Source organism: Meles meles, chromosome 8 (assembly GCF_922984935.1).
Source record: "Meles meles chromosome 8, mMelMel3.1 paternal haplotype, whole genome shotgun sequence".
In the NCBI taxonomy this organism is placed as follows: domain Eukaryota; kingdom Metazoa; phylum Chordata; class Mammalia; order Carnivora; family Mustelidae; genus Meles; species Meles meles.
Window position 1 is genome coordinate 52,070,326 of NC_060073.1, and position 14,359 is coordinate 52,084,684.

At 45.2% G+C, this 14,359-nt stretch overlaps 1 protein-coding gene across 1 annotated transcript in view; it reads right to left on the bottom strand.

Moving 5' to 3' along the window:
- SWAP70 (switching B cell complex subunit SWAP70) overlaps nt 1-12,098 on the bottom strand; it is a 96,440-nt gene extending 84,342 nt beyond the window's left edge. Inside the window, exon 1 of the mRNA XM_046016883.1 lies at nt 11,949-12,098. The gene's annotated coding sequence lies outside the window, so the exon portion shown is untranslated. The remainder of the gene's footprint in view (nt 1-11,948) is intronic.
- Between the last annotated feature and the right edge of the window lie 2,261 nt (nt 12,099-14,359).

Genomic DNA, 14,359 nt, shown 5'->3' on the forward strand with positions numbered 1-14,359 from the left:
CACTCAGAACACAGCATGAGATTTAAAAAAAAAACAACAGCAATTAAAAACATGCAGAATATATGAGGTTTAAATATGTAGATAATAGGAGCTCCAGAGAAAGACAATTGAAAGAAATAACAGAAAAAGCAATATTTGAAGAGAAAATTACTGAGTTTTTTTCCCCAGAATTTAAGAAAAGGCCCTATGAATGAAAGAAATTTATACTCAGCCAAATTATTATTCACATGTTGGGGCAGCGGGGAGCTCAGCATATTAAAAACTGAGAAATGTTTGCTACTCACAGGTCCTTGCTAAATTACAGGATTTTGATTCTAACACATCCATCTGTTTACATGTTCACGTCTCCAAAATCATTGTGTATTACAATCAATCAAAAACTTTTTTAAAAAAAGATTTTTATTTATTTATTTATTTGACAGACAGAGATCACAAGTAGGCAGGGAGGCAGGCAGAGAGAGAGGGAGAAGAAGGCTTCCTGCTGAGCAGAGAGCCCGATGCGGGGCTCGATCCCAGGACCCTGAGATCATGACCTGAGCTGAAGGCAGAGGCCTTAACCCACTGAGCCACCCAGGTGCCCCCAATCAGAAACTTTTATTTTCAGTTTTGTTTACTCTAAAAAAAGGTCTAGACTTTTATTTGCTTAGTTTTTTAGGTATTTATTCTAATGTGCCATTGAATATTCCAACACTGTGCAAATCTGCTCTCCAGGATTATTCCCATTAGGCACTCTGTCTGTTCCAGCTACTTGAAAAGCTCTTCCTAGAGCCTTCTGACTTGCTCCAGAATGAACTGGCTGTTCTCAAAGCCTATGGCATCATCGCTACCTTAGAATTTCTATTCAACATCATTTTGGTGATTTCCTTCAATCTGTCTTGTGATGAAGGCCTAGTTTCCTGGCTCCCATTATTCTTCCCTCTTGGTTTGCTCCCCCTTTTTATTTTATTTTATTTAAGATTTTATTTATTTATTTGACAGAGAGAGACACAGCAAGAGAGGGAACACAAGCAGAGGGAGTGGGAGAGGAAGAAGTAGGCTCCCTGCTGAGCAGAGAACCCGATTCGGGGCTTGATCCCAGGACCCTGGGATCATGACCTGAGCTGAAGGCAGAGGCTTCAACCCACTGATCTACCCAGGTGCCCCCCCCCCCTTTTTTTTACTCTCTGGTAGACTTTTAATGGACTCTTTCATACTTCATGATGAAGCCTTCATTCCAGCTTCAAGTTTTTTAGGGTGAAGTCCTCACCTCCATGTCAACATTAAAATCCCATCCTCAGTGCCTTACCCCTATTTTGTTCCAGCTTCAGATTCTGCTCACCATACGAGTTTTGAGCTCCTCTTTGATTTCTGGCACCTGGGGATTTCCCTTTCTTGCTCCCAAGCTGCCTTGGTGATATCGTCCCAGCTCATGGCTTTAAATGCCATTTATAATGACAACTAGCTAATTACTTATCCACACCAGACCTCTCCACACTTGCAGAGTCAGCTGCTCCTTGATACCTCCATGTGTATGTCCAATAGAAACCTCAAACTTAACATTTCAAATCCAAACTCCTGATATTCCCGTAAATCTGCCTCTCCCTCCATCTTCTGCTCCTCAGTAAATGGCATTCATCCACGTGCTCAATCCGAAAACCTCAGAGTCACCCTTGACTCTTCCCTGTGCCACACCCGCCTTCAATGCTGTCAGGAAATCCCCTCAACCCTGCCTTCAAAACATACCCAGAAACCAGTGAATTCTTACCATCTCTAGTGCTAACACATTGGTCTACACGACCTCAAGTTCGGTATCAATTATTCGCCTTCAGGTCTGTGGTGTTGAACTACCACTGTTGTCCCTCGTCATTGGGTGCCCCCAATAAACTACAACTCCTATATTCATATTTGTTTTTCTTTCTCTTCTTCTTTTTTAAGTAGGCTCCATGCATAATGTAGGACTTGAACTCACGACCCTGAGATCAAGAGTTGCATGCTCTACTGACTGAGCCAGCCACACGCCCTTTTTTTCTTTCTTCTTTCCTTTTTTTTAAGTTTTCATGTTCTTGAGGGACCCATTCCCTCAAATCCGCACTGGCCCTGTACCCTGCTTTAAATAAGAGAATGTGGCAGAATTGATGCTTGCCAGTGATGAGCCAAAGCCTTAAGAAGACCCCACAGCCCTGGGGTTCCTGGATGGCTCAGTTTAAGCATCCAACCCTTGGTTTCAGCTGGGGTCATGATCTCGGGTCATGAGATCGAATCCCACGCTGAGCCCCGTGCTCAGTGCAGTCTGCTGGAGATTCTGTCTCCCTCTGCCCCTCCCCCTTGTTCATGCTCTCTCTCAAATAAATAAAATCTTTAAAACTAAACAAAAATCCAGGAAGGCCCCATAGCCCTGAGCAGCGTGTAAGAAGCTACTCTGTTGGAGAGGCCACATGAAGAGGGAGAGCATATGAGACCACCTGGAGGTAAACCGGGGAGTCCGGTTTGCAACAGCAAAGCGCCCAGACATCTGATTCGCCCGCGGCTCTCGCAGCCAGCCCCCAGCTATTGGAGAACATATGTGAATGAAGAAGCTGTAGTGGACGTTCCAGGTCCAGCAGGAATTGCTAGCCAGGCTGTGCTTGGTCCAAATTCCTCACCCACAGAACCATGAGTAATAATAAGAGTTTGTTTGTTTAAGGCTTTAAGTTATAGGGGAGTTTATTTTGCCACAAAATATAACATAAATTCTGCTGTCCCTGCTTCCTCCTTCACTACCCACCCCCCGCCACCTGCAGTCTATTCTCTCTACAACAGCTGGATTAATTCTTTTAAACTATAAGAGATTAGGAGCGGCTAAGTGGCTCAGTCGGTTCAGCTTCTGCCTTCAGCTCAGGTCATGATCCCGGGGTCCTGGAATCGAGCCCCACATTGGGCTCCCTGCTCAGCGGAGAGCCTGCTTCTCCCCTCTGTCTGCCTGCCCCTCCTCCTGGCTTGTGTGCACTCTTTCTCTGTCAATAAATATCTTTAAATATATATATTTTTAAAATATATATTTATATATTTAAATATATATTTAAATATATATATTTTAAAAATCTTTAAATATATATGTACATATATATATGTATATATATGAGATCACATCACTTCTCTGTTCACAATACTCCAATGCTTCTCATCTCACTCAGAGGAACACCAAAAGCTTTACAATAACAGCCTACAAGATCCCAAGAGCTGGTAAACTCTCGCCCGTTTGCCAAATCTTTGTACTGCCAGACTTGTTTTTTAACAGGCTATTAAGAAAAATAAAAAAGAGAGGAAGAACGCAGGACAGTTACCATATGTGACCTTCGACACTTAAAATATTTACTATCTGGTATTTTACAGAAAAATTTGCCAACCTCTGCCCTGCACAGCTGGCCCCTTGGTGACTCTGCGTTCATCTCCTCCCCTGCTCACCTACCCTTCGGCTCACATAACTCCAGGCAGACTGGCCACCTGCTCGTTCCTTGCATTTTCTTACAGTTACTCCTACCAGCTACGCTCGCCCTTGCCCTGAGCTCTGTGCTCCTGCTATTTTCTCTGCTGGAATATTCTTCCCCAAGTTAGCTATGCAGAGTCCTATTCTCTCAGGGCTTTACCCAAACGCACCTTTTCAGTGAGCCTTATCTGACCACCTTATTGAAAATTACTATCCCGGGCACCTGGGTGGCTCAGTCGTTAAGTGTCTGCCTTCTGTTTGGATCTCAGAGTTTCAGGATCAAGGCCTTCGTGAGCTCTCTGCTCAGCCGGAAACCTGTTCTCCCTCTCCCACTCCCCTGCTTGTGTTGTGTCTCTCTGTCAAATAAATAAATAATCTTTTAAAAAGAAAATTACTATCTCCCTGCATCTCTCTCTCTGCTTTATTTTTCTGTATATCTTACGTCACTGACATATATTTTTTACCTTTTGTTGTCACTGCTTTTCTTCTATGTTCTCCCACTAGAATGTAAATGTGTGGACCAGAATCTTTGCTTTCTTCACTGACGCATTCTCAGAGCCTAGAGCTCCTGGTGCATTGTGGGTGCTCCGTGTGTATTCCTTGCGTGTCCTTTTGGGTCATGAAAACCATCACATCCCTCTGTTTTCAGCATAACACTTGTCACCAGCTGCAAATGCTATATTTAGTGGTCTGTCCATGAACTCCATGAAAGCGGGAGTAGAGCAGTGCTCAACAAATATCAAGTATGATTTATCCCAGAAATAATTCCACATCCCACACATCTTTTAAGAGTGAATGGGAAGTGAGGGGGTAAAAACACCATCAACAACTTTTTCAAGAATTTGGCTGTGGAATGGGAGCAGAGAAATGGAATGGTGGCCAGAAAAGGTTATATGGTCAAAGGAGGGGTTATCAATGGGGATACAAGGAATAATCCAGATCGATACATATATTAATAGCAGAGGAAAAAGGAGAAATTGAAGAAGCCAAGTTCTTGGAGAGGTGAAAACAACAGGGGGCAGAGCCTGGGAGGAGAGATTGACTGTGATAGGTGGAGATCTACCCTTCCCTTGAACAGGAGGAAAGAGCAACTTCCAGAGGTTAAGGCCTCGTTGATGGCAAGATGAGGGAGTTCCCTTCTGGCTTCTAGTACCTCACTCAAGTGTGGGAGGTGAAGTTACCAGCTGACATTAAGGGGTGGGCAGGGGATTGGCGGTTTGAGAAGAGGAGACAGAAGAGTGTGCAGAGACTGTCCTAGGGAACTGTGAAGGGATAGCCAGGAAGTTACTGAGGACTCATTTGGGGTCAATAATCATGAATTTCAACAAAAACAGTCACCCCATTCAGTAGTTTCTCTTGAGAAGACAGAAGCGAGTTCAGTAAGGGGGTTGTAGCAGAGCAGTGATTCTCAGTGCATGGTCTCCAGACCGTGCAAATTCTCAGGCCTCACCCCAGAACTCTTGAATCAGAAACTCTGCAAGAGGCCCCAGCAATCTATGCTTTAACAAGCCCTTCAGATGATTCTGATGCTATGCTCAGTCAAGGTGATCAACACTGCAATAAAAGGAAAGAAGAACGAGAAAACTAAGGATCCTTATAAGGAAATAATTATAATGGCAGACTAGAGAGTCTAAGTTGGAAAAGAAAGGAAGTAAAGGCATGAGGGGGCTGATCAGCAATGATAGAGTGGTGGCATCAGTGTCTTATATAATAAGGTCAAATAATTACAGTATGGTGGATTCATGTTCTATTGCTGCCATAGCAAATTACCACAAATGAGGTGGTTTATGGGGCGCCTGGGTGGCTCAGTGAGTTAAAGCCTCTGCCTTCGGCTCAGGTCATGATTCCAGGATCCTGGGATCGAGCCCCGCATCGGGCTCTCTGCTCAGCAGTGAGCCTGCTTCCTCCTCTCTCTCTGCCTACTTGTGACCTCTGCCAAATAAATAAAATAAAATTTTAAAATGAGGTAGTTTAAAACAACACCCGTGGATTATCCCCTTGTTCTGTAGGTCAGAAGTGCAGGTTCAGCAAGGCTCAACTGGGTCCTCTGTTCAGAGTCTCAGAAAGGTGATGAGATGTGGGATTGCATTCGTCTCTGGAGATTCTGGGGATAAAACTTCTTCCAAGTTCACTCAGGTTGTTGACAGAATGTAGTTCCTTGGGGCACCTGGGTGGCTCAGTTGGTTAGGCATCTCCCTTCAGCTCAGGTCATGATCTTGGGGTCCTGGGATGGAGTCCTACACCGAGATCCATGTCGGGCTCCCTCCTGCCTCTCCCTCTGCCTACCACTCGCCCTGCTTGTGCTCTCTTTCTTGCTCTCTCTGCCAAATAAATAAATAAAATCTTTAAAAGAAAAAAAAAAAGAATTCTATTCCTCAGAGTTGTAAGGCTCAGGTGTCCACTTCCTGGCTGGCTGTGAGCCCAGAGCCTTTATCATCTTCTCCAAACTGCCCATATCCCTGTCACATTACCCCCTCCATCTTCCAGCCAGCAAGCTGGTGATCAGAACAGCGCTTGAAGATAGTGATCTTAAAACTGGGGTCTCAAGGGGGATGCAACACGGAGTGTTTGAGACTCCCTGTTCAGGAAGGGTTTTTGACTTCCATATGTACTTCTGCTGAAAGATGACCTTCCGGGTGTACCATTGTGCCTCTTGTCCTTTCCCTCTACCCTGTTCACAATCCTCCTTCTCTTGAGGAAAGAGAGGTTTATCTCTCACCCATCCTAAAGCTTGTATTATTAATTGACCCAGAATATAAAAAATTCATCTCTTTAAACAGAAAACCTGGGGGGCCTGGGTGGCTCAGTGGGTTAAAGCCTCTGCCTTCAGCTCAGGTCATGATCTCAGGGTCCTGGGATTGAGCCCCACATCGGGCTCTCTGCTCAGCGGGGAGCCTGCTTCCTCCTCTCTCTCTGCCTGCCTCTCTGCCTACTTGTGATCTCTGTCTGTCAAATAAATAAATAAAAATCTTTAAACAGAAAACCTATGGTAGGCTTTGTGTCTTCCCCTATCCTATACACATTTCTGTTAAGTTTTAAGTACCGTGTTGGAAATAGGGTAACTTGGCACATGTTGAAATGTTCCAGTTTAGGTATATGGTCGAAAGGGTCCAAGGAATAATGACAAGCTTTATTATGTCTTCCCGCCTCACACTGCTGTAAAAGAAAGCACTGCTGAAGAGACAGAATTTTGTGAGAGCAAAGCGAAGGGAAGTCGGGTAGGAAATACTGGGAGTGGCAACATCTTTTATCATCCGGACACAAACTCATGGCCAGGCTCTCTTGCCTTCTCCAGCTAGTCAATTTAGAACTAGGATTCTGGGAGCACCTGGGTGGCTCAGTCAGCTAAGCATCTGGCTTTGGCCTAGGTCATGATGCCAGGGTCCAGGATAGAGCCCCATATCGGGCTCTCTGCTTAACGAGGAGTCTGCTTCACCCTCTCCCCCAGCTCCTGCTCTCTCTCTCCCTTTCCCTCATGAGCGCATGCGCTCTCTCTCTTTAATAAATAAATAAAATCTAAAAAAAAAAAAAAAAAAGAAAGAACTAGAATTCAGTTAAGATGTGTTTGATGGAAACACAACATGTTTATCACACTCAAAAAACAAAGCCTGGTTGGCTGATTGATTTGGTAATACACTGGTTTTGCCAATTTTTCTTTTCTTTCTTTTCCTTTTTTTTTTTTTTTTTTCAAGATTTTATTTATTCATTTGACAGAGAGATCACAAGTAGGCAGAGAGGCAGGCAGAGAGAGAGGAGGAAGCAGGCTCCTTGCGGAGCAGAGAGCCCGATGTGGGACTCGATCCCAGGACCCTGAGATCATGACCTGAGCCGAAGGCAGCGGCTTAATCCACTGAGCCACCCAGGCGCCCCCCCCCCTTTTTTTTTTTAAGATGTTATTTACTTAAGAGACAGAGTGAGAGAGAGAATGAGAGAGGTGAGGGTCGAAGGGAGAAGCAAACTCTCCACTGAGCTGGGAGCCCAATGCAGGACTTGATCCTAGAACTCGGCACAAGATCAGGACCTGAGCCAAAGGCAGTCGTTTAACCAACTGAGCCACTGAGGTGCCCACCAATTTTTCATAATGGTAGACATTTCTCTTAAATTGAATGAGTCACATATGCAGCTCCAAGGTTTTGACAAAGTATACATAAAACCTACAATAAGATAAAAGCATTTGATTTGTAAAAATTATATTGGCAAGGCATATTAAAATCAATATTTTTATGTTCCCAATTCTGAGTACATGGGGTTAAAGAAAGCATCTCTATATGAAAGAATAAAAAGATACAAGTAACATTAATTTGTTAAATCTGGTAAAGCCTTTCTTGGTATGTTTCCCAGAAATTGAAAATTGAATGAGTCTAACTGGGCAACAAATCCTTTTGAAAGTCAAGTGGTTTCCAGTGCCTTTGCTTTTAACAAAACTGAAAATGAAGTTACCAGCCGATCAATTATTAAAAGTAATTTTTGATAATAGATTACTACGTGATTTTTGGCACATAACTCAGAAGGGTCTCAAATAAGAAAGACTGAAATAACAAAACTCCTTCCATTCTCATTTACTGATTTCTGTAAGCAGGATAACATTTAACGCCAATACATGGACTAATAAAAACACAGGCCCAAGAGAGACAGTGTCGTTAAAATTTTGTTTTGATGTTTAATAATTATTTATAACTTATAATATACTTGTATTTTTTGACCAAGTGTGTACTAATAATTGTTGCAATGCTCTTCAGTCTAGAAGAAATACAGCACCTATAAACCTAATGATGGCAGGAAATTTTTTAAAATTTCAATTCCTGCATATTTTGTTATTACAGAAAAGAATAATAAGGTAATCAATAAAAGACTTTCAAGGATAAGAATATGTTACATCAGGATGAAATATCGTGGGGAGAACGGCAGTGGATTTTATAAGTTTGAGAAGAGAATGGCACAAGATAAAATTTCAACTTTAAAGAAGACTTTGTCTATTTTTAAAAAATGGATAATGGGGGCGCCTGGGTGGCTCAGTAGGTTAAAGCCTCTGCCTTCGGCTCAGGTCATGATCTCAGGGTCCTGGGATCGGGCCGCATCGAGCTCTCTGCTCAGCAGGGAGCCTGCTTCCCTTCCTCTCTCTGCCTGCCTCTCTGTCTACTTGTGGTCTCTGTCAAATAAATAAAATCTTTAAAAATTTTAAAAATAAATAAATAAAAATGGATAATGGTGGGCATTTAATAGTTGCCTCGGTATTTAGATTATTTTTTTCTCTCATTCTTTCTGTTTCTCTGTCTCTTTTTTTAAATTTTAATTATTTATTTGAGAGAGAGAGAGAAAAGCTAGCGGAGGGGCAGAGAGCAAAGCAGACTCCCCCCTGAACAAGGAGCCTGACACAGGACTCAGTCCTAGGACCCTGATCAAAACCTGAGAGGAAGGCAGACACTTAACTGACTGAGCCACCCAGGTGATCCCTCTCTCCTTTTTTTAAGTAGGCTCCACACTCAATACGGGGTCCAACTAAGGGGCCTGAGATCAAGCGTCGCACGTTCTACCAACTAAATCATCCTCTACTCTGGTATGTAGTTTCTACTAGGTACATTTTCTAAAAGATGTTATAACAGTTTTAAATGTCAATATATACAATAAGCCAGAAATTATTATGTCCTTTGAAATTATTCAAACTTATAATACAAATTAGAATACTGATTTCAGAGAACACAGAAACTGGACAGTTCAAAGACTGCTGGCTGAGGACGATAGCAGGGAACATGTGGCCTTTAGGGGCATCAGGTGTATGGCTGCTGAATTTAATTAGCAGCACATGTAAGAGGAGAGGCAGGGAGACCAATAGGCAGTCTTTGCCCTAGACCATTCACTGTTAATATTTATTGATGGACAAACTGGCCACGCTCTGCTGGGAGCTGTACTGTGCTCCGGACACCCAATAGGAACCCTGGCCTTGCCTTCCTGGAGTTCACGAGCCTGGAGAAAGAGAATGAGGGCTAAATCAAGGCAGGACATGGAGGGTAGAGGTGAGGGGACAGAGGTCAGGTTTATCTGTGCGTCCGTATTTTTATCCCTATTTTTTTTTAAAGATTTTATTTATTTAACAGAGAGAGATCATAAGTAGACAGAGAGGCAGGCAGAGAGAGAGAGAGGAGGAAGCAGGCTCCCCGCCAGGCAGAGAGCCTGATGGGGGGCTCAATCCCAGGACTCTGAGATCATGACCTGAGCCGAAAGCAGAGGCTTAACCCACTAAGCCACCCAGGTGCCCCTTTATTTCCCTTTTTTTTTTAAGATGTTTTATTTATTGGGGCACCTGGGTGGCTCAGTGGGTTAAGCCACTGCCTTCAGCTCAGGTCATGATCTCAGGGTCCTGGGATCGAGTCCCACATCAGGCTCTCTGCTTAGCGGAGAACCTGCTTCCCTTCCTCTCTCTCTGCCTGCCTCTCTTGTGATTTCTTTCTGTCAAATAAATAAATAAAATCTTAAAAAAAAAAAAGATGTTTTATTTATTTATTTGAGAGCCAGAGAGAGAGAGAGAGCAAGAGAGAGGTCAAGCGGGGTGGGAGGCAGAGGGAGAAACAGACTCCCCACTGAGCCCCTGATGCAGGGGTTCGATCCAGTACCCTGGGATCATGACCCGAGCCCAAGGCAGACACCTAAAGACTGAGCCACCCAGGCGCTTCCCCACTCTCCTATTTTCCTTTTAAAAGTATCAGAATAAATTGGGGTAAATTTAGTCAATTTACTGAGGACGCCATTGCAGGGCCCCCTTGAGACCAAGTGATCTTGTTACACGGGCCCTATCCACCATCAATTTTTTAAATAACAAAAATTAACTCCCGCTCATTTTAAGAATTCAAATAACACCAAAGTATAAAAAGTGAAAGTTGAAAGTTTCGCCTTGTCCCACCCCATCTTATTTCTGCAACCATACTTACAAAATAAGATGTTTATGATACCACCGCCCAAGCAGGAAATGACGTGGAGTAAGCGATACACACATGTACACACTCAGGGTGGTTAAGGATAAAACTGCGACACGCTTTGTGTGTCCAGTGGCTTTTGGACCCCAGGGGCCTGGGGACCTTTGTCTGTGTGTAACCCCTACAGGCAGGTTCCTTTCCTGGGGTACTGCTAACCCTAATTCCAAATCATCTCACTCCTTTCAGAAACCTGCACAATTGAAACCCCTGCTGGTTAGCTCAGATGAGTCTCTAATTGATCTAATTGATAGGTCTTCCCAGCACCCCCTCCATGGGCCAACATGCCCTACCCCAGGACTTGACTGGCCTCAGGCAGTTCGCAGGAGGTGGGGAGAGAAGGGAAGGCTCTCAGTGTACATAGCTGCCCTACAGAGCTGTTTGGGAAACTCGGAAACTCTGATCCCAGATATGCTGCCCTGGGATCAAGCCACCCTGCTTCCTGCTCAGCAGGGAGCCTGCTTCTCCCTCTTCCTCTGCCTGCCACTCCCCCTTCTTGTGCACACACACACTCTCTCTGTCAAATAAATAAGTAAATTCTTAAAAGAAAAAAAAAAGATTTTATTTTTAAGCAATCTCTATACCGAGCGTGGGGCTCGAACTCACAACCCAGAGAGCGAGAGCCGCGGGCTACAGCAACTGAGTCAGCCAGCTGCCACAAGAACAGTTCTTAATATATAATAATGATACCGCTATAATCACATAACCCTATGTGTACCCAGGAGAGCTGATATTAAAAGCAAAATTAGTTATTGTTGTTAGGCCTATTAGTGGGTTTATGGGTGGTTTTGTAACTTCTTTTTCTTCACATAGGCACAAAAATCTTGCATTCTTTTCTCCTTAAAAGGAACACGTTTTAACTCCCTAGTCACATTGGCTGAGGAAAACCCAGCCCAGTGAAGTCAGCACCTAAGTTCCCCCCAGAGACTCCCATGCCTGGAGGGAGGGGTCCTGGGCTGGGCATGTGCAGAGGGCTGCCCCAGAAGCTGAAACCAAGTACAAATGAAGCGTAGGGCATTTGCATGACTAACCCAGGGAAAAAACCCACCAGAGAGTTATTTCTATTTAAGCTTAGAGAAATGCAGAAGTAAATCAACTTGAACCTAACTTGCCTTTAAAAGGAAACCAAAGTTGCCCCTGAAGTTTTTATAGGGGGAAGGGGAGTACCTTCTGTAAGGAGCGAGAGTAAATTCAGGCTGCCGCGACCCTCAGCAGAGAACTATACTCTTCCACAGGGGTCCAGATTCGTGGCCCTCGGACCCTCAGTGTTAGCGCAAACGGTTCGGAGTCCCTAAACCCACTGAGCCTTAACTTTAGACTGGCCCTGCTTAACCAAACTAAGGTTGTAAGCTCTTTGGCAAGCATAAAAGCTACAGAACTCCTTCCAGAAAAACGCACATCAGCCCAAAAACTTGAAACAATTTCATGCTTTTCATGGATGTCTCCTCCCCGCCCCCACCAAATCCTACTAAACAATCCTACTTGTCCCCCAGATTAAGAACCCCCGCTGGATCATAATAAATACAATGTCTTACCTACAGGTATACAACGTGAACGCTATTTTCCAAGTCTGTTGAGAGGACTGTGATGAATAAATACAAATTCATGTAAAAGAAATACTTGGTTCAGAGACTTGGGTATGCTCCAGAGAGACAGTAAATGCCTGTGCAGGTCTAGGAGCAGGAGGAGAGGGCCTCTTAGCCCAGGTGTCCCTCTTCCCTGCAGCAAGGCTGTCTCCTGCTGGCCATTCCCCTGCCCCAGGCTCCAGGCAACTGGAGGGTACAGGGCTCCAGATCGCGACCTTGAAGAATCTGCTGAAGCTGACCCCAGCTTTTCGGGGGGGTTTTCACGGAAATGCTGCAGAGGCTGATCGGTTCGCATGTATTTATGATTTACTCTCCAATTACGACCGGGTTTTCCGGACGCGAACTGTCAGCCCGTGTTCAGATTTACGGGCGTGGACCCCCCAGCGCTAGGGGCCGCCGCTGAGGTCGCTGCGGGTGAGCGCCCCTGAGTAGAACCGCTAGAGGCCCGGGCGTGGGCGGGATGTCCGGCCCGCGAGCTCCCTCCCCTGGAAGCGCTGGTGCGCTGGGCCCTGACCCCGGTAGCCCACCGCCTTCGTGCTGGAGGGGCGCTCGCTGCGCGGCGGCGGACGCGGGGGCGCTAGAAGCCCCCAGACGAGCGGTGGTCTTGTGCCGGCCGGCGCCGCGCCGGGGCTGTGCGGTCCCTGGACACCCCCTCATCTCGGCGGCTGGCGGATTCATGGGAAGACAGCGAGTAGAAGGGTGCAGAGCCCAGCCCATGCCCCGTTGCTGCCAGCTCCAAGACTATCGCTCCACCCGGCTCTCCGCTTATTTCCGGAGACGCTCAAAGACCCGATTTCAACTCTGGCCCCCAAGCCGAATTGGTTCTGGGAGCGCGGGGCTGGCTCAGGACGGAACTCAGCTGACAACAGTATTTGGCACACAGTAGGTATGTGTGCATGTGTTGAATATAGCGAAGACTTTCTTTTTCTTGTTTGAACTGCGTGTGCTTCAACACTTCCAGCAGCTAGCCCCCTGTTAAGAGTGGGTACACTCAGTAACGTGCGAAGGAGAGTGAGGAAGTGGAGGGAAGAAACGTGCCGGCCCAGAGGCGGCTTCTTGGTACGCAGGAAAGGCTGCGCCCAGAATCTGTCCGAGCGCTGCGCCTCGGGGCCGCGGAATTCCGCGCCCGCGGTGGGAACAGCAGGCCGAGTGCCCCGGGGTCAGCGGGGTGGAGAGATACAAATAACAGAGCCCAGGGGCCACAGTCCTCACTCGACGGTAGGGCTCAGGTCCGGCTCCACTGGGTACCAGAGATACGGGATCAGGGAAACTTAAAGGCCCCAGGAGTCCTGCAGGCCCCAAATCTTCCTGCGGGGGGCAGAGCGACACCTCTCCCGGGCTCGTAGGGCAGATTCCAGAGCTGTGAGCGCCCTTGCTGCTGGGTCGCAGACTTCCCTGATTCTGGGGAACCACGGCCGCCTGCAGGGGGCGAAATGTTCCTTTGGTTCTTCTGAGCCGGGGGCCGGGACGGCTGTCCGCTGACCTGAGATCTGAGCTAAAAATAGAAGCTGAGCTCAACGCAAAGGAATGAGACTGAATAAACACAACGTGTGTATGCATAGGAAAGTAGTATTCCCAAACACGCTGTAAGGAAGGGTTACTTAGTAAGGAATGAAAATTTGGAGGGAAGAAAAATCCAAGTTCCACATTATTCATCAAAATAAACTCCAAAAGGATTGAAATGCTAAGTATTTAGAGACACTATATTAAGTAGGATAAAACAGTTATGTTTGTGGCTAATTGTCAACATTCTGGAGGCTTTCAAACAAAAGAAGAAACAAAGATTAATATTTAAAGATTTAGGGGCACCTGGGTGACTCAGTTGGTTAAGCGTGGGACTCTTGATTTTGCCTTTGGTCATGATCTCAGGGTCCTGAAATGGAGTAGGGGATCTGCGCTGGGCTTAAAGTTCTCTATCCCTCTGTCCCTCCTCCGCCCCCTCTCAAAAAAAAAAAAAAAAAAAAAAATTAAACTGGATTTTGAAAAGACAAAGTCTTGAGAAAAAAATATTTGCATCAGGAAATGCCAAAAATGTATAAAAGCTTATAAAATAATCAAGATAACAATAACTAAATAGGCAAAGAAGGTAATAAATAATATAATTCACTAAAAGAAATTAGTACACAAATGCATGGGGAAATGTTGGCTGTCCTTGATAATCAAAAATTTTAAACTCAAAACAACCTTGACACAGTACCTTACACCTACTGAAGTAGCAAAAATATTGTAAGATTGCAATGTATAACATTAGCAAATTGTTAAATAATAAAGTCACCATAGCTCATACAGTTCTTTTGAACAGCAATATGCTGATCTACATTGGTTTAGCAAATAGCTGTTGAGAAGTTCATTGTCATGGA